The 18,848-nt window shown below is 42.1% G+C and overlaps 1 pseudogene; it reads right to left on the bottom strand.

Moving 5' to 3' along the window:
* LOC142376957 (dynein axonemal heavy chain 8-like) overlaps positions 1 to 10,945 on the bottom strand; it is a 58,387-nt pseudogene extending 47,442 nt beyond the window's left edge.
* Positions 10,946 to 18,848: the final 7,903 nt, after the last annotated feature.

Below are 18,848 nucleotides of genomic sequence, written 5' to 3'. Positions count from 1 at the left end.
GGACAGTTCCAGGCATTATGCTTGAAAAAGAGTTGCAGACTGCAGCTTTAATGCCAGCAGTGATCCCAGCAGTCTTCAGAAGTGCAACACGCTGAAAGAATAACAGGGGAGGCCTGTGGTTGCAAGAAAAGCTTCAAAGTTGCTTGATCTGTACGTTTCCATTTTTTACTAAGACTGAGGTGCCCAATATGATGGATTCTATAAGGGAAAAATTATTTTACGTGCACATCTCCTGCAAAACAACTTAGTAAAAGACATTAAAGCAGACATTGTTCCCCGTGATGCATACGAAAGCCATGGGGTTCAACTGGTCGTTCAACTGATTTTACACCTTCAGCGACGTGTTTTTTCACTTTTAATGCAATAAGCAGCATGACTCCACAGCCAAAGTCTTAATGACAATGATTTTGCTTTACTTTTACCTGTGTGGATGATACTCAAACAACAGCTTCCCATCCATCATATGGAAAATAATGTTAAACATCTGCTCTTACTTTTCCTCCAGCAGGTGGCTCTTTGATCAAATTCAGTATAAAAATGTGCCGTCAGTCCCTGACAAAAAGAGTCTGCTTATAAGTTCAGATGGATGTGGACTGACATGTTTATAATTTCTAATGAGATTAACACTCTAGACTAAAAGTTGGATCAATGATTCTGACACAACATATCAAACGGGATCTTTTTGCACACGTACCGACGTGATGCTTGTTAACAAAATGAAACACAAGTTGATGTTGCTCAGTGGTGGGGCTTCTCACAACAGCTTTAAACATACCGGGATCTTCAGACACTTTGATTGAATAAAAATGGACATAATATGCAAGTTTCAGCAACGGATCATAATTGAAGGCCTTAAAAAACAACCCATACATGCAGTTATTTTTCACTTTTATGACATAAAAATCCAAAAAACAGACACATGTCAAAGTTGTAACACAACAAAATAAAGATGCCAAAGGGGATGGGCAGCTTTACAAAGTAGTTTGTGTTCACATCTGGTGATCATTATGCCAACCAAAGCTTTCACTGCTTTGCTGCACACATAAGAAAATATATGAGAACAAACATTAAGGCTGAAGAAACACACGAGGCAGTTAAGCTGATCGTTATTGTATCCAGTGGATAGTAGGTCAAAAGGAAAGTGAGTATGAAGAGGGTACAGATGAGAGAGCACTGGAGCCACCTCGTATGTAAATGATCACTTCTCAACATAACATGTGGAAAGTGTGCGGCTCTCCTGCTCTTGTGAAATAAACAAATCAGCCTTTTCAGAATGCTGATAAATAGCGCAGAACAATTCATTTGAATAACAGCTTACCACCTGAGATCAGGTGTCAGCTATGAAAAGATGTGAACGTAATTAAAGGGTTTGAAAGGGCTGGCTATTCCATAAGAACAGCTTGTCATGCTTTCAAGTGGACAAGGGCCCCAGCATTTAACCCCAGCAGCTTTGAGGAAAGTCTAAGTGCATCTTCAGCCAGCCTGTTGTTGCTTTTTATTCTTGGAGAAATCACTTGGCCTGATCTGACTCTCCTGAGTGGATATAATGAGGAGGAGGCGTGCATCATCACCAGAAAACAATTACGTAGGTGCTTGGGAACCAAACAGACTGTACGGGCAGAATATTGCATTATCAGCAACAGTAGCTGTGAAGAATAAATGGCGTATAAATAAATTGATCAAATAAAATCACACAAATATGTGGCTTGTGTCTGCAATGGGAAATGGTACAACTGACATTCTGCCCCCGTCAAATGATTCTACATCAGTCCCCCAGCTCAGATGGGGGATGTAAACGTAAAACCCAATGGACATTGTTGCTGAATGTGTCGTGCTCGGGTCTGCTGGACAAACATTTACAAACCAAAACTTCTCAAAAGGAGGCCCTGAAGCTGACATGACCGATCCATTTCACCCGTCTGCACAGCAGCTGGAGGCTCAAAGTCCACCTATTTAGGACCAACTCCTGTGGTCCAGTCAAAAATAATAAACTATATTTTTCATGCTCAACAGAAACTGTGGTCCGTCACATCCTGTAGGATGGTCCAACGGCATTCCTTCCTGTTTCAGAAGTGATGGTGTTTGGTCCCAGTGGCTCTTGCAAATCCCCTCCTGTTGACTTGGGCCCCTTGGTGCAATACAGGAAGCCAACAGTCGCAAACTTGGGTTTTAAGATGGACAGTGATTTTAAATTGGACCGGCAAATTGGTGCAATAGTGAAGTCCAGCTTTTTTTGTATCTTAGTCTCAGTGTATCTGGTCTTAGGTGAAGCCCTTCTTTGCACATACGCACTTTGAAACAGTAATCAACGCCTTTATTACATCTCGGCTAGATTACTGCAATGCACTTTATTCAATTCAATTCAATTCAAAAATACTTTATTTATCCCAGAGGGAAATTAAATGTTGATGTAGCTCAATTAAATCAAAGAGTTATTATAGATGCTGATGGCTGTGGGCAGGAAAGATTTCCTGTAGCGGTCCGTTTTGCATCCAAACTGAAGAAGCCTTTGACTGAAGAGACTCTGTTTTCTGATAACAGTCTCATGGAGAGGATGTTCAGGGTTGTCCATAATTCTCTTGATTTTATGCAAAATCCTTCTTTGCATTATTGTCTCCAGAGGTTCCACAGTCGTCCCCAGAACAGAACCAGCCTTCCTTATCAGGTTGTTGAGTCTTTTTAGGTCCCTGGTTCTGATGCTGCTGCCCCAACAGATGATGCAAGAGGAAATGACGCTCTCAACAACAGACTTGTATTCTGAGTTGTACGTGGTACCGATAACAGATTAGATAAATTCACCCAGCAGGTTGACTGTTTTCGATTCCTTCTTTTACTAACTAATAGAACATACAATAGTGTGTGTGTGGTGCTGGTGCTCCTTTTCTATACAGTGTTGTGTGTGTTGGTGAAATATTGCTTTGCTTATCCCTGGCTTGGGTCTGTGGGACCCATTTTCAGGTTTTGCTGAAGGAAAATGGTATGAATACTTTTTTCACAATGAGATTCACTGGCCAGAGCTCAGTGCTACGCCGTGTGCTACCCCACCTCAGCATGCTGATAGCCCAGCTGCTGATACAACCTCCACACCAACAGGGCCTCCAGTCACCTCACGCTATGGTCGGATTACCAGGCCACCTAAAAGACTGGATCTCTGAAGGGAAAGAAAAATATGTATTCTGGTTGTTGCCAAATGTTTATGTTTGTTTATGAAGTTGCTGCTGCCAGTATAAAACCAGTTGTATTATGTTGCCAAATGTTTATGTTGTTGTCGCTGCCGGTATAATGTACAACAGTGATAGGTTTTGGCATGATAAAACAAGTAACTTTCTTGAGTACTCAGTAGGCCTTTGTTTCAGGTCTCAGTTCATATGCCATTGCTTTAATTAAGAAAAGGGAGATGTTGCAGGACATGTGCTGCCACCTAGCCTGGCGACGCCATCCTACGTACTTCCGCCCAAAGATTTTGGCTCCGCACATAGTCTGGCCAAATCCCCCTACCTCGGTTCGCTCAGTGTTTTGCCAATCAGCAAACAGTTGCGAGTGGTGACGCAGAACTCACGCGGGGAGTCCATTGTAGTCCATATAATTGTAGTTCAACCGCAGCGGAAATAAACATGGCGACGGAAGAACGCTAGAAGCTATCCATGAAGTTGTCTCAACTCTGGAGATCATTACACAATTAAAACGAGAGCAAGAGGAATGCCTCGTCAATTTTGTTAGTGGCAAGGATGTCGTAGCTCTCCTTCCAACTGGCTTTGGGAAAAGTTTGATTTATCAAATGGTACCGGTATAATGAAAGCGGATGTGGGAAGCGTGATTCGCGAGCTAGAGCCTCGCGAGAGTAAGCATGAACCTCGGCGCATAACCAACGTCATTTCTAAACATTATCATTGGTTAAGGGAACTCCGTTACTCCAATAAATTTAAGTTGCTGGGTAAGGTCCCGCCCTCCATGGAAACGGATTCCTCTTGGGTTTTCCCAGACTGTTTGACAGAGTCAACAGTCGGCTTTCGCCCAGGCTAGCTGCCACCTGCCTTTATAAATGTGTTGCTGCTGCCATCTGTCTTTGTTATGTGGTACTGCATCGGTGGTTCTCCTGGTGTATGTTTACCCACTGTAACTTGCGCTCTGCTGTTTTACAACATGAATAGTCAAGTATACCAACACCACTGTGTCCTCGTTCATGAAACAAAGTGTGTGTGTGTGTATATATATGTATATATTAGTGGTGGGCATAGATTATTTTTTTTAATCTAGATTAATCTCACTGAAATCTTGAAATTAATCTAGATTAATCTAGATTAAAATGGCTCATTCAGGGGGGACAATCCGCGGCGTTCACGGAAACAGACGTGTAAACTTTGGTTCCTATCCAAACAATAGTCGTTTAATCCTGAGACTGTTGCAATTGCCGTGTTGAGTGCTTCCATACAATAGTGTAGTAACCCCAAGCATACCTTTCTCACTGCAATTAAGTTTTATTTCGGATTTATTTCGGATTTAATTTCGAATTTAGTTTATTTTCACAGCTGCCTCTGCTATTCCTGCTCTTCTCAGGTGTACCTAATGTAGTTTTACATAATTTGTAAAAGTGATGTATATCTTGTATAACAAATTGTAAATAACAACATGTTTATTCGTGTTCCTGCCCTCTCTTTCCTCATGTTTTTTTCCGCGGGGGTGCTGCACAGCCGCGGGGCCTTTAAGAATTGAACATTCTAAATGTGACGTCACGAGCTACCAAAGCTACCAAAGCAAATTCTCAAGCGAAGCTTCTCCAGCGAGTCAGCAACATTAGGGCAGACCAGTTTATTCACATGCATGGCTCCAGCAGTTTCTCTAGCTACGCCAACTTCTCATATTCAGCACTTGTTGGGAGGGCCAGATGGTGCTGCTGTTGAGATAGCGTTGTGTGCAGTGCGTCTCTGTTGCGCCACACGCGCAGTATCCTCCCTGCGGCCACCATATTAGGAGCGCTGTCTGTTCCAACAGGGCAGATTTTGTCAACTATCCCCCACAGATAAGCGACCTCCATAAACTGCCTAGCACAGGCTTCTGAAAAGTAGCGTTCTTCTGTTTTAATCACACCTAACGGCAGACAAAGTACATCGGCCCACACCCGAGCTAAAATATCAAGGTAAAAGTCATCACAGTTTGCTTAGGCTACCTATTTTGACCCAGTTCCCAACCCAACTTTGAGAATAGATTAACGGCGATATTTTTTATATCGCCCGATAAGACTCTCAAATTATCGCAGCACGTTAACGCCGATAACGGCCCACCACTAGTGTGTGTGTGTGTATGTGTATATATATATTTACATACATATATATATATATATATATATATATATATATATATATATATATGTATAGTGTGCGTACTGTAAAAAAGCATAAAATCTATCTCTCTTTGTTTCTACATTGTCCTGCTTTTTTGTCCTTGTCCTTCGCCAATCACATCGGTGGTTTTTGACTGCTGGGCGTATAAAAAGAAAAAACACATGAAAGATAATGTTGCTAATATTTTGCTAATGTCTCTTCAGGCTCCCACCAGCTGCAACATCCCACCTGGGCCAGCCACACCCACCACCTCCACTGGGACGTCATACCGCTCGGTATACTTTCATACTCATGTAACCTAGCTGGCTGTTTGTTTGTTTGTTTGTTTTCTGTGTGGTATACTGTTTCCGTTTTGTTTCCAATCATGGTGGCATATTTTACACTAACACGTGACAATATAATAACGTCTTTGGTATTTTGTTTATATTTTAAAACTCCTCAGGGTTCCTGCTCCAGCGCTACCATACCTTTACCAGCAACAGACCTTGCTCAGTAAGTACTCATTCATATTCATGTTCATATTTGTTTGATTTACTTCTCATTTACCTCTCAGTAACCTCTCATCTTTGATGGTCCATGTTATTTAGTTAAACATTCCTTAAATAAACAAACAGTACAATCTATAATTCTCTTCAGTCAGAAAGATGATGAGTGATGTGAATGCTCATCTGTTAGGTCTATAATTTCCTCTTGAATAACCCTTGTTTGTTATAGAAACATGCCAAATGTCATATTCTTTGCTGTGTTCTAGAATGACTAACAAGGAAGACATCAGATTTCCAAAGAGGAGCTTGAACATGTTCTTTCACTGAAAACCACCTTTACAGAAGCGGCATCTATTCTTTCAATCTCGAGGCCAAATTTCTACAAGTTACTGCAAGACTATAACATCCCAACGTCAAAATTTAAGAGCATCAGTGATCAACAATTGGATCTTGAAGTGTCACAAATAAAAACTGAACACCCAAATATTAGAGAAGTGATGCTTATGGGGCATGTCCGCTCCAAAAACATTGTGGTTCAAAGACAACGTGTAAGAGATTCACTGCTAAGGATGGACCCAGTTGGTGTCTTAGCCAGGAGAAGAACAGCAATAGTTCGGCGAGTGTACTCTGTCCCACATCCAAATTTTATATGGCATGTCGACGGAAATCACAAGTTGATTAGGTGGAAATTGGTTGTTCAAGGTGCCATAGACGGCTACAGTAGGATGTTGATGTGTCTTCACTGTTCCAACAATAATCGTGCTGAAACTGTGAGAGACCACTTCACTGCAGCTGTTGGACAGTTTGGCAGACCACTGCACATCAGGACTGATCACAGAGGAGAGAACGCTCAGATTTGGGAGGACATGCATGCAAGCAGGGCTGAAGGCTCTGTCTTAACAGGAAGTTCTGTACACAACCAGAGGATCGAGCGTTTTAACCGAGACTTGAACAAAAACTGCAGCCATATTTATGCACCCATTTTTAATGAACTGGAATCCCTGAGTATCCTAGACATAGATAATGCAACAGACCTATTTTGTCTCCATTAGCTCTTTCTACCCAGAATCAACCATACTTTGGAGGAATTCTAAGCTGGATTTAACAATCACTCTATCTCATCTGAAGGAGATAGAACACCAGTTCAGCTTTTTAGTCTGGACAATGATTTGCCTCATCTTCACAACCCAGAACTCTCAACAGCAGGGATAGTTTTTTGTTCCTCACCAAACTCTAGAAGAGGATTTTCCCCATTGAATGGCAGGGATTTGCAAGAACTGAATGATGCCATTAACCCTCTTCTACATGACAACAACAATGGCAAAACATTGTTTCAGAGAACACAACAGTTTATTTTGGATAAACTTGTAAATGTGTGATCTCAGCATAACATGGACAACTGGGTAACATTAGCCTCATTGTACTTTCAAAAGTCCACTTTTGTAAAGAGCTTGAGGAGGAGTAGGATGAGGAGAAAGAACACATTCTTCAGTTTGTCACAACATATTCAACATCAGTGAATCTGAATAAACATGGCTTTCAATGGTGAGGAGGGGAATTAAAAAATGTAATCTGAAAAGTACTCCAAATTTCTACTTAAGTACCTTACTTGAGTAAATGTACATAGTTTCATTCCTTCACTACTGTTTGTTGAGTATAAAAAAACTAGTAACTCTAGTTGCTAATTTAACTCGAGTTAAATTCATAACAAGATGAAAAGAATGTGGAGCAAGATGGGAAAACACAAGCTATAGTCTTTATTTTTCAGCTTTCTTATGTAATGCAATTGAAACCACTGCTTTCTAATATGAACAAACTCTATATGCCTCAAATCTCCTCTATGGAATACATTTACACATGGACACCATCAGCCACTGGGCTGTAGTGGAAAGTTTTAGGGTTGTTACCATGCGAGGGGCAGAGGGTACACAGAACAACACAGCAGCCTGATGAACTGATTTCAGTGAATTATTAGTAGATTTACAGTAAAAATTAAAACTAGGACAGCACATTTATGCTAAAGTTGTGCTTGCAACAACAAAGCCTTTACTTGTACTTTAATGGTAGCTGTTAAACATCTCAAAACACAACAATACTTTAGTCCAGTTGTAGACAACATAAATACTAATAGCACCTCATATCCGAAACTAAAGAGTGGAATCCTGACATTTGTTTAAATGGTGCTGAATAAAAATCCATTCATTAATGCCACTAGGAAGCAGTAGTTGAATTCATCATCATCAGTCATTGTTGTTGCATTCACAAAAAGGTGAAGCTCGTTGGCACACGTATGTGCAGTGGGAAGATATCTGTCTTCATCATGAATAAATATTCATTTAGGAGTTGGATGAAAAACCAATGGCTGGGACTTTGCTGCTCCCTGTAGCAAACGCAAAGATGTGACCAGGGCTCAAAGTCTTCAGGAATGCCTCCTCCTCCTCGGTTAGAGTCCTGTCCCCATATGTGTCTCTCAGCTCTTTATCTAAAACAGAGGTCTTCAACAGGGGGTCCGCGGAGGTACTGCAGGGGGGTCGCGAAATCTTTGGTTGATTAGACAATTTTTAACATTTAAAAAAAAAAAAAAAAAATTTTTTTTTTTTCAAACAATTTTTTCTCACAAATTTTGTGCACACGTGTGCCATTCACAGATGCTTTGAGGATTCATTGCCCCATCTACATGCATGTTTAAAGTTAAAATCTGTGGATTATTTGAATAGCTCAGTGTTGTATGCAAGATGTTTGTTTATAAATGGCAGTGGCACGGCAACCCTGTGCCTTGCACATGTTTAAAATAAAGACATGAATATATTAACCTGTGTATTATTTGAATAGCTTAGTATTGAATGTACAATAACAGAGTAGCTATATTTATAAACGGCACTAGGCCCCGTTAAATATAAAACACAATTGTATGCCATATTAATAGTAGGGGGGTCCCTGCTCCAACTCTCCATCAGTTTGGGGGTCCCTGGCCTGAAAAACGTTGAAGACCCCTGATCTGAAAGCAAAGGGAAACCAGTGTTGACTTGGAGACTCGGAAATACTCAGGTTTAAGAAAGACTGAATCAATGACTAATTGAATAACTAATGGTTTACTGTAGAGGTATTTTGGTGAAAAAGCAATGTTATTCTTACAAGCTATCATAACAACTGTATTCTTGTTACATGGTACATAAACATTAGATAGGCACAGCTTCATGAGTTGTAAAGAATAAAATAAATCTGTACGTTTCCTGGATTTCCTTATTGTATAATATACTGAATTAAAAATACAAACTTACTTTCAAGACATTGGAGAAACTCCCTAAATGTTCCCATCATCAACTCCTCCCTAACTCTTCCGTTGCTCCCCAGTACAGAGTAGCTTGGTTTGTGAATACCAGCTACAAAATCAGCTGCTCGACCTTTGACCTTTCCTGGTATGTCAAGCAGCACATGCAAGCTGGGGTTCTCTCTCAGGAGTGATAAAACCTAGAAGGAAATTCAACACCATAAATGAAAGGCCATAAAAATGAGTAGTTATGGTTAAAGGCGGGGTAGGGGATCTTTTTCTGGAACATTTTTTTACATATTGCTTGAAATACTCTTCACACCCCCATTGCAACCAATTAATTAAAAGTTTTGACACAAATATGAAAAGTTTTAGTGGCCTCTAGAACGTACAATCTAGGAAAAACAGTATCCAATCATTGTGAACGGACCGTTCCTTCTCCCTGTGCGCGTACCCTGCTCCGTGAACGTCCAGAAGCTTGGCAGGAAGCTAAACTAGAGCCAGCTTGGCTAGCACCTAGCATTATTAAACGTATAGTTAGCATAAACTAAGTACTAATACGGCAACGATCGATGCTTGCTGGCAGAACAGCGCTCGTGCACCTTCGTGCTCGTGCGCGTTCATGTACTCTAGAGGCGTGCCTTCGGGGGAAAAGTGAAGAAAAGGGTTGGGACTTTTTACCGGTGTATTTTCAAAATGCAGCTTCGCTGGACTCAAAATCCAGGATCTCCTACCCTACCTTTAAGTGGGGATATGGCAATTCTTAGTAATTTTACCACAGCACGGAGCAAATATGATACAGAACTGTGAGGTGAATCTTACTCCATAGTGGGACAAGCCATCAATGAGTTGATCAAGACAGCTCTGCCGTTGCACAACAGTATGGTATAGAACTGCATTTTTCACAAACAAATCTCTGTTGGCCATGGTGACAACAAGTGGAAGACCCTCACCTTATATCGCCATTAGTCACAGCTGCTGACTGCTTTCTCCAAATCATCCTGCAAGGTTGCCTGTTGAACCTAAATATTACAGATCAGATCTTTAAAATCTTATTTTCTCAGGGTGGTCAGTGGTGTAGTGGGTTAAGCAGCCGCCCCATGTACAGAGGCTACAGTCCTTGCTGCAGTGGGCCCCGGTTCGAGTCCCGCACCGGACAGTCGTTTGCTGCATGTCTTCCCCCTCTCTCTGCTTCCTGTCTCTCTCCAACTGTCCTATCATTAAAGGCATAAAAAGCCCCCCCAAAAATCTTATTTTCTCAAATGACTGCATTTAATCAACATTTACAGAAGTACTATGTAGCATTTCACTTACACTTAGTTACCTACCAATGGCAAGAAAGTCATTTTTAGTTATTTATTGGGTAATATGAAACCAAAATTATTTTGATAATGCATTCTACCAAAATAAAAGTAACTGTACTGCTGTGGAATAGTCAAAAAAAGCAAAGGCTTGCTACAATAGTCTTCAGGTCAGAATATTGCCCATTACCTTTTTAGGTTGAAGGATGTCCCCAGACACAATGTAGTCCACGACACTCGGGGACAGGAATGCAGGTGCTTCAGCCCCTACAGTTATTATTACTGTAGACTTCATCCTGCCAATGGTTCCATACAGTCCATTTTGCAAGTGGAGAATGTTCAGTCTTGGTGTGCATCCATTTGGTGTGCCTGAAAGATTAAATAAATTAACACCGCATTCTGTATCGTGTACTCTGGCATTTTCAAACCAATATATTTAGAAAAAACCTTCAAAAGCTCCACTGTCTTGGAAGATAGGCTTCACCAGTAATCGGAAAAACTCTCGCCTGGGACCTCCAAGGTCGGCAGCATCTTCCTCAGCGTCATGTTCATGGCTTGCAAATGTGACATAAAGCATCATGTCACAGCTTTGTGCAAAACAGGTTCTCTTAAACACACGTTGGGCTGTTGGCCAAGCATTGGCTCGACTGATATAGATCTGTCTTGTTTCCGATGTTATAACTCTCTCACTGTGAGCTTGTAGAAGGCCTGCAACTTCTTCTTTGCTCGGCATTTCAGATGACCTATATTAAAAAAAAGACAATGACAAAGATAAACAGACCTTTGGCTACCTCTGCATTTACTCCACTATCACCTTCAGTGCATGAGGAATTGTTCCATGTTGTTTGCGATGTTTACGCTGGTGTAAACAAGAGTTTTACTGTAGTAAAAAAATACTTGTAACTCTTACTTTAGAATATTAACAGCACAGTCTTCTAGTAGACAACACTGAATTGCCTCTTCAAGATTCTCATCTTCCTCCAGATGAACAGGGCTGAGCAAACGAAGATAAACAGGGACAACAGAAAATTCAGCAGATAGCCCAGAAAGAGAGAGAGAGAGACTTATATCAGAAGTTCATAATGTAAATAGACCAACATCTACACTGCTGTATTTCTATGAAGCCCAAACAATATCTTACACAACTTGTGCCACATTATAAGGAAACAATCGTCTCGGGTCCCCTGCCTGGCCCTGATTTTCTCTTGAGTGCTGCTCTCTGTCTCCTGACATCTGGCCTCACTGTCCCTTGGTGGTGAAGGCACTGGACTCCGCATTGCATAAAGAAAAGGAAGTCAAAGGGAAATATTTTTGTAATGATGTTAATCTAATCTTATCTAAGTGCAACTTAACCCTAATTCCATCTTTTAAGCGTGTTTCCTTTAAAAGGCAGCCTTTAAGGATTTAGGGTGAAGCAAAACTGAATGAGATGAGCAAGGTTTGAGAGTTGCCTCTCCCATTCGGTACAAATGACTGAATTGTGCTACTAAGCTCTGTCTACATCTCTTATAATGACTTGTAGGTAGATGAATGAAGACATCCAATCCAAATACAGTTTACAGGTCGCTTACAGTGATCCCACTGAGTCTGACAAAACAAAAACAAACTGCTGCTTAAATTCTGTCAGGTTGGCATTTAATGTTAAGCTTTGGTCACACTACATGACTTTCAAAGTCTTAAAGGGATAGTTCGCCTCTTTTGACATGAAGCTGTATGACATCCCATATTAGCAACATCATTTATGAACATTTTCTTACTCCCTGCTGCGTCCTGTGAGCCGAGTTCCAGCCTCGTTTTGGCGTTGACGAAGGTAGTCCGGATAGTTGGCTGGGGTCACAAAAATAAAGCGTCTTGCTTCTCAAAACAATATCTGTTCAAAAGAGTAATACATTTGCATCACAAAATCGGTAGCCATAAAAAAATCAGACCTCACAATCGCATGGCGCTATTTCTCTCTCCCTTCATATCACTACAGGCTGTGTAAACCGAAAAGCAGACCGAGCAGTCCCCTGCTTCCGAGCAGTAAACAGGTGCAGCTGTCGCTATGAAGGGAGGCAAAAATAGCGCCAAGCGATTGTGAGGTCTGACTTTTTCTGGATAACCATTTTGTGATGCAAATGTATAGGGCTCGGGCACGTGACGTCACTACGTGAGCGGCGGCCATACTGGAGGCTCAGAACTGTTTTGTTTACATTGTTTTCCACTGCGCGCAGACGTACTCCCGCCTGGTCTCGGAACTTTCTTTGTTGGTTTATCTATTTTACTTATTGTCTTTGCCACTATGGTCGCACGTTGCTGTGTCGTGGGGTGCAATAGCGTAAGCCGTGACAGGAATGGGGGGGGAAATCGTAAATGGTTTATCTTTTTACCGGTTTCCTGCTTGGAGGCGCACCCACGGAGATAACAAAGCGTCGTCGACTAGCATGGATCGCTGCTGTAAGACGACCAAGCATAACTTTCCACTCAATCCCGGTGTTGATGAGTGTGTTCTCTGCATTTTCATTCTGGTAAGTTACAGACTTTTGTGTGCTGAGGTAAAGATCCCCGCCTTCACAAGAGGACACTGTCAGTTGGAAGCAAGGGATGTCTCAATGGGTTAAAAGCGGAGGACAAATTTCGTGTGTATGCATGTATACATGACAATAAATCTGATCTTAATCTTAATTTAATGTGGAAAATACAAGGAAAATTGCCCATCTCCATATTCACATGGAAAGGGCGATTGGAACTGTCAGAAACAATACACCTTTTTGTCAGCAAAAGTACCTATCAACATAGTTTTGCCATGCGAAGGTGAAGACAAAACATTCTTTGACAAGATTGTGTCTGTATGTTGTACTCTGACCACCATGAGCATGAGTGTTGTGCAAAGTTGAAGTCGTCTGAAATAAATATGCTTTGAGATACAGCCAAGTGTGTGTTTCATTATTTATTTACAAGTAGAGTAACATGACAAAAGTGTAAAGTGTCATTATAATTGAAACTGTTGCAAAGTATAAGCACTGACACCACATACTATACACGCAATTATGTCCCAAAGGGTGACAATCCATTCCTTGCTCGGTATTTCATAAGGGTCCAGTCCGTTTAAAACCCCAATCTTCTGTATGTACCGATATCTGGCTTCCTTCTGTAATGTATCCCGGTATATCCCACATCCTTTCTTCGATTTTAACATGCTTTTCTCTCACTTTTCTCTCACTGTTTGGTCCTTGATCTGCGTCTTGCCTCAGGGTTTGTTTACGAGATTGTGCCTCCAATATGGCGACCATATCCCAGAATGCAACGCGTGTGCCCGAGCCCTATTACTCTTTTGAACGCATATTGTTTTGAGAAACAAGACGCTTTATTTTTGTGACCCCAGCCAACTAGCCGGACTACCTTCGTCAACGCCAAAACGAGGCCGGAACTCGGCTCACAGGACGCAGCAGGTTTTTTTTTTTTTTAACCCTTCTGCTTGGGGTACCTAGCACACAGGTTCCAGGTAGCCAAGGTAACCAGTCAGGTTACGAGCGGGGCTCTGCTGCCTGTCAATCACCGATTGTGCACGCGCGATACAAGGTAGGCTCGTCCCCACGCTTATTTATCTAGACTATTGAACTTCATTACGGGCTAGTCTACTTACTGTGTCTTCCATGATCGCAAATGACAGGTGAGCTGATGAATGAGGAGTCGTGTACGCGCATCTGTCGTGCACTTAGGCCTGCACGAGTTCTCATGTGTTTTGATGGGGCGGGACAGGAAGTTGAATAACTTTTTATTTTTCGGTTAAAAAATAAGCATTTCTTGCATCTTGCGACCACGGAGGTCACTGTTTTCAACTTTAAGCGTTCTGATAGATCATGTAAACTCTTAAAATGCCAAAAAGTAGGACTTTACGTATGACAACAAGAAATCCTGCAGACTGCAGCTTTAAGCTGAAGAAGCTTGGAAGTGGTTCCAAATTATGGATGTTATGTGTTATTTGCTGTTATTTGCTATTTACGCTTCGGCACGCACTCCGCCCACCCCTGAGGGTCCCCTTTGTACGGTGGGAACGCAAGCTGACCCCAAAGCGAGCCGAACCGTAGCGTACTGCATAGTGGAAACGAGGCTTAAGATTTATATGCAAAGATAAATGATCTTTGTAAAAATTGACAACAATGTCAAGTTTTCAACTATTTACTTGGAATTGCGTTGTTTTTTCTGCATAACCAGAAAGAAGATAAACGAGCGACTTTATCATTTGACCACAGATGTCAAAAGAGGCAGACCCTGAGGAGGAGATGGGCAGAGTGGAGTGGAGTGGGTCCCTCCGCTTTCCTAAAGTGACCCACTTGAACAGAGGAGTGAACTAACAGGTCTCCTGTAGTGTATCCCAGATATTTCATGAGGACCTCAGGATGCTGAAGGATTGTTCCTTTGAATGTGGTACAGCCTTCTGCATTTTCAGTGGTCAGTCCTCAGAACATGGTGGAGTTTTTATTTTCCCAAAAGCCTCTGCACGCATTCTCCAAACATTCATTAGTGGTTCTTGTAAATCTTTGGAGAACCACAGACTAATGTTGACTGAATGTTCTGTGTCCACGTGGCGCCGACACGCTGCAGCACTCGCTGCTTCACCAAAAAGCCACCTGCCAACTTTCATTTGAACACCGTTTCAGCTTCATCGATGTGGCATTATTAGGAGGCCACTTTTACAATCAGCAGTTAGCGTCCGACCGGCTTGTGGTGGTTGTTTTCCACCTTGTGGGTAAACCATTCATGCTTTCATAAAGACTATAAAATGTGGCAATGCAACCTGGGAAGTTTCAGTAAGAAGTAGAGCAGAATCAGCAGTTTGCAGTGAATGAAAGCTTTATTTTGACTCTGGATGTATACAGCTGACTGAATTTGGTTCAGCAGTTGGCAGAGTCGGAGGGTCCTGCCTGCGGATCAGCACACTGCAGAGCCGGGTCAGTCAGTTGGAAGACGATGGGCATCCCTTCAGTCCTCCTTCTGAGTTTCCTAAGAGACGCCAAACAGCACCCGCAGAGTAAACATCACAGCATATCTGCCGGCTTATGGATTTTAAATTCTAAAAAACATTTCTATGATGAGGAAAACCAGTTGACTGTCAAAGGAACAGTAGTATTCCTATGTTTAGGCTAAGCTCATTGTTACAGGTTATGAGGTTATGACTCAATCATTTTTTGTTTCATTTATCTAGAGGATTCCCAAAGAGCTATGGATATCACAAGGACTCTTGCTGAAATGATTGTTAAGGATATACACCTGTGGTTGAAGATGAGGGTTTTAGGAATTTTGTAAAGACACTCGATCATCGCTACAAGATTCCAAGTAGGAAAAATTTAATGGGAGACAAATTGTAGCTATTGTAGCTTTCTTTCACCACAGCACAAGAGCAGCAGAGAGGCTCAAAGAAATTCAGAAACAACCAAAGTTACCAGAACACAAACTGATCCAGTCAGCTGAAACATGGTGGAACTCTGTCTTTTACATGTTTGAGAGACTACTTGAGCAAAAGGAAGCTGTTACTACAGCACTTTGTCTTTGTGGAAAACGCTCACTGTGCTCGAGTGAGGAAGATTGGTCCATGGCTAGTCTCTCCATTGATGCCCTGAGACCATTCGAAGAGGTCACAAAAGAGATATCGACAGAGAAACATGCCTCAGTTTCAAAAGGGATACCCCTGGTTCCATTACTTCGGAGGTCAACTGCAACTCATGAGAGCCAAGGTATCAAGCTAGCTGCTGAGCTCTGATCACGATGCCAGCACCGTCTCAGAGCCATTGAAACCTTTTATGGTCTTGCTGTCAGCACATTCCTGGACACAAGATTTAAAAACCTCGGGTTCCGTGACATGGCAAATGTTGAAGCTGTGAAAAAACGACTGATCACTGAAATGCAGTCAGTGAACCGGACCTCAGTGTCAGCTCCTGAACCAAGTACAAGCTCTGCCACCGGCTCTGTCTCAGTGGCTGCTCCTGCAACTACCTCAAGCTCACCTGCAGCAATAGGTGGGATATGGGCAGAATTTGACTCCCAAGTCCTTGGATTCCAGGAACATCGCACACCTGGAACTGATGCCTTTATTGAAATGCGCCGGTACTCAGAAGAGAAGCCAATACCACGGGATGGAGACCCCCTTCTTTGGTGGAAAACAAATGAGCAGCCTCACTTTGTGATGTAGCTTTTTCTTTTTAACATAATCTGTTGTGAAACCAAACTTCTTTTTATCTCCTCTACTTTCTGTCTCCTTTGAGTCATGTCAAGGTCCTTGTACTTATCACCGTGTTTCGTTTCATAGTGTCGTCTAATGTTGTACTCCTTAGTTATAGCCACGCTGACTCCACAAACAAGACAGACAGGTCTGTCTTTTATATATGTAAACAGATATTCTTCCTCCCACCGGTTTTCTGCCTTTCTTTTCGACATTTTTGGGAAGGGGTAGCACGGTGAAAGTTTCTGGGTCTTGTCCTGATTGACGCGCCAAAACAACAGCAGAGCATTATGGGATTTGTAGTATTAGCGGCTAATGCGCTGTATACAAAAATCCGACGAGAACTCTATGGGCCCGCCATCTTGCCTGCCGCCATTACTGCGTGCCAGCAGAGTGTGACAGTCTGACAGTTGCCGGTGCCCTCTAATGGTTTTTCAATGAAAGCATCCTGCAGGGCTGCCGCTAATGGGACCAACACGCAAGGCACGCAGTAATCGCGGTGCTGCTTTACTTTCGGGTTTTGTCTATAACACTGGGTGGTCAGCTCTAGTAGTCATTTGGGATTGCCTCGCGGGCCAAATATAATTACACTGCGGGCCAGAGTTTGACACCCATGGTATAACACAACTTTGTGTGTCATGTGACAGTTTTATATTCAACAGAAACAACTCATCAACATCTTTCAGCTCATTTGTACAATTTCAGCTTTAACAATTGCACAAAATGCCACTGCCTCTTTTTTCTGTCAACATGAAGGACACATCCATCAACACGAACCTGATATTTACTGTCAGTTATCTCCACATGCTAAACCTGAACAGGGAGCGTACACTTAATAACAACAATAATGCATAAAATGGTGAAAGTCATCCAGTTCATCTCCTTTAATGGTAATTGTGAAAATGAATAAATAAAAGTAACACTTTCACAGGACAGTGTCGGAGAAGTTAAAGCAATAAATAAAGCGTGAGTGGTTGAGGTGAACCTCTGTTTGATGGCACAAGCCTCCATCTTCTCTACAGGAGGAGCCTGAACATCACAGCATCTCCTCTGCCGTCTCCTCCTGTGTCTGGGTGCTACTCGCACATCTGGCCTCTCTCACAGTCACAGCTTTGGCCTGAAAACATTACATCACATTTATTTATGTGTGTACACGTGCAGCATAATGTTGGCAGACCACCAGCAGAACTGAACCCCCCCCCCCCCCCCCCACAAAATGCTTTATTTTGTAATGCAAACCAAACCTTTAGCAAATATCGATGCAGTTTATTCAGGAAAAAGGTTTTCCACGAGGAGTAAAGGCCTGTTTTCTGCATCGCGCAGGCTTTTATTCACTCATTTCTCTTCTCTACATCCCCCTTCTTGATTTAACTCTCAGCCAACATCTTAAATATTTAGAGCTAATGGTGTCACATGCGCTCTGGGGCCGGACCGAGGTGCTTTCAACCTGTACCAGGCAGCTCTAAAATTATTTTTCACCTTTGTTTTTGGGTCCTAGATATCTAACACCTATTCCAGAACTGATCCAGTCCAGTCTAAAGAGTGTCGTTTTTCATCTGGACCCGGTTCAAGGTGGTCTAAATCCCCCCAAAAACAGTGAAATGGTTGCATGTCCAACTTAGTGATTGTGAGATCAGGACACACCAGAAACAGGAAATGATCCTGACTGAATGATCCAGTCAAAAGAAAGAAGTGAAACGTTCCATTTTCTCTGTCGTCTTTGTGTTTTGCTCTTCAGGACCAGAATCAGAGCAGAATCGGAGCAGAATTGGAGCACAATCTTGTAGTGTAAACATGTGTGTTACCTCTTGTATGTCCTTTTCGTGGGAGAAGATGTTGAGCTCTTCCAAAGCAGCCACAGTGAGTTCCTCAACACTCAGTGAGAAGCCCAAAAATCCCTCCAGGGTCTCCCAGTCTTCCAGATTCACACACAGGTAACACAGGTCTCTGATCACAGGCAGCTGAAGGATAAAACATCATTTAGTAGGGGTGGGGGAAAATATCGATACAGTGACATATCGCGACATTTGGCGTGGCGATATTGTATCGATTCAGAAACACCAAATATCGATATTTTGGTCACATACACCTAAAAAATAAACTTTGTATTATGCACCAAAATAAAATCAATTGCTTCTTTAGTCCACTAAATGGTGCTAACCGTTCACTGTCTGGTGCGCTCAACACAGCGAAGCGCGGCTCTCGTAAAATCTGGCTGGCACGTGAACTAGGTCATAGGTGATCACA

This window comes from Odontesthes bonariensis, chromosome 3 (genome assembly GCF_027942865.1).
Source record: "Odontesthes bonariensis isolate fOdoBon6 chromosome 3, fOdoBon6.hap1, whole genome shotgun sequence".
In the NCBI taxonomy this organism is placed as follows: domain Eukaryota; kingdom Metazoa; phylum Chordata; class Actinopteri; order Atheriniformes; family Atherinopsidae; genus Odontesthes; species Odontesthes bonariensis.
Note: the sequence above shows the minus strand (reverse complement) of the source record. Positions and strands in the feature narration are given on the sequence as shown.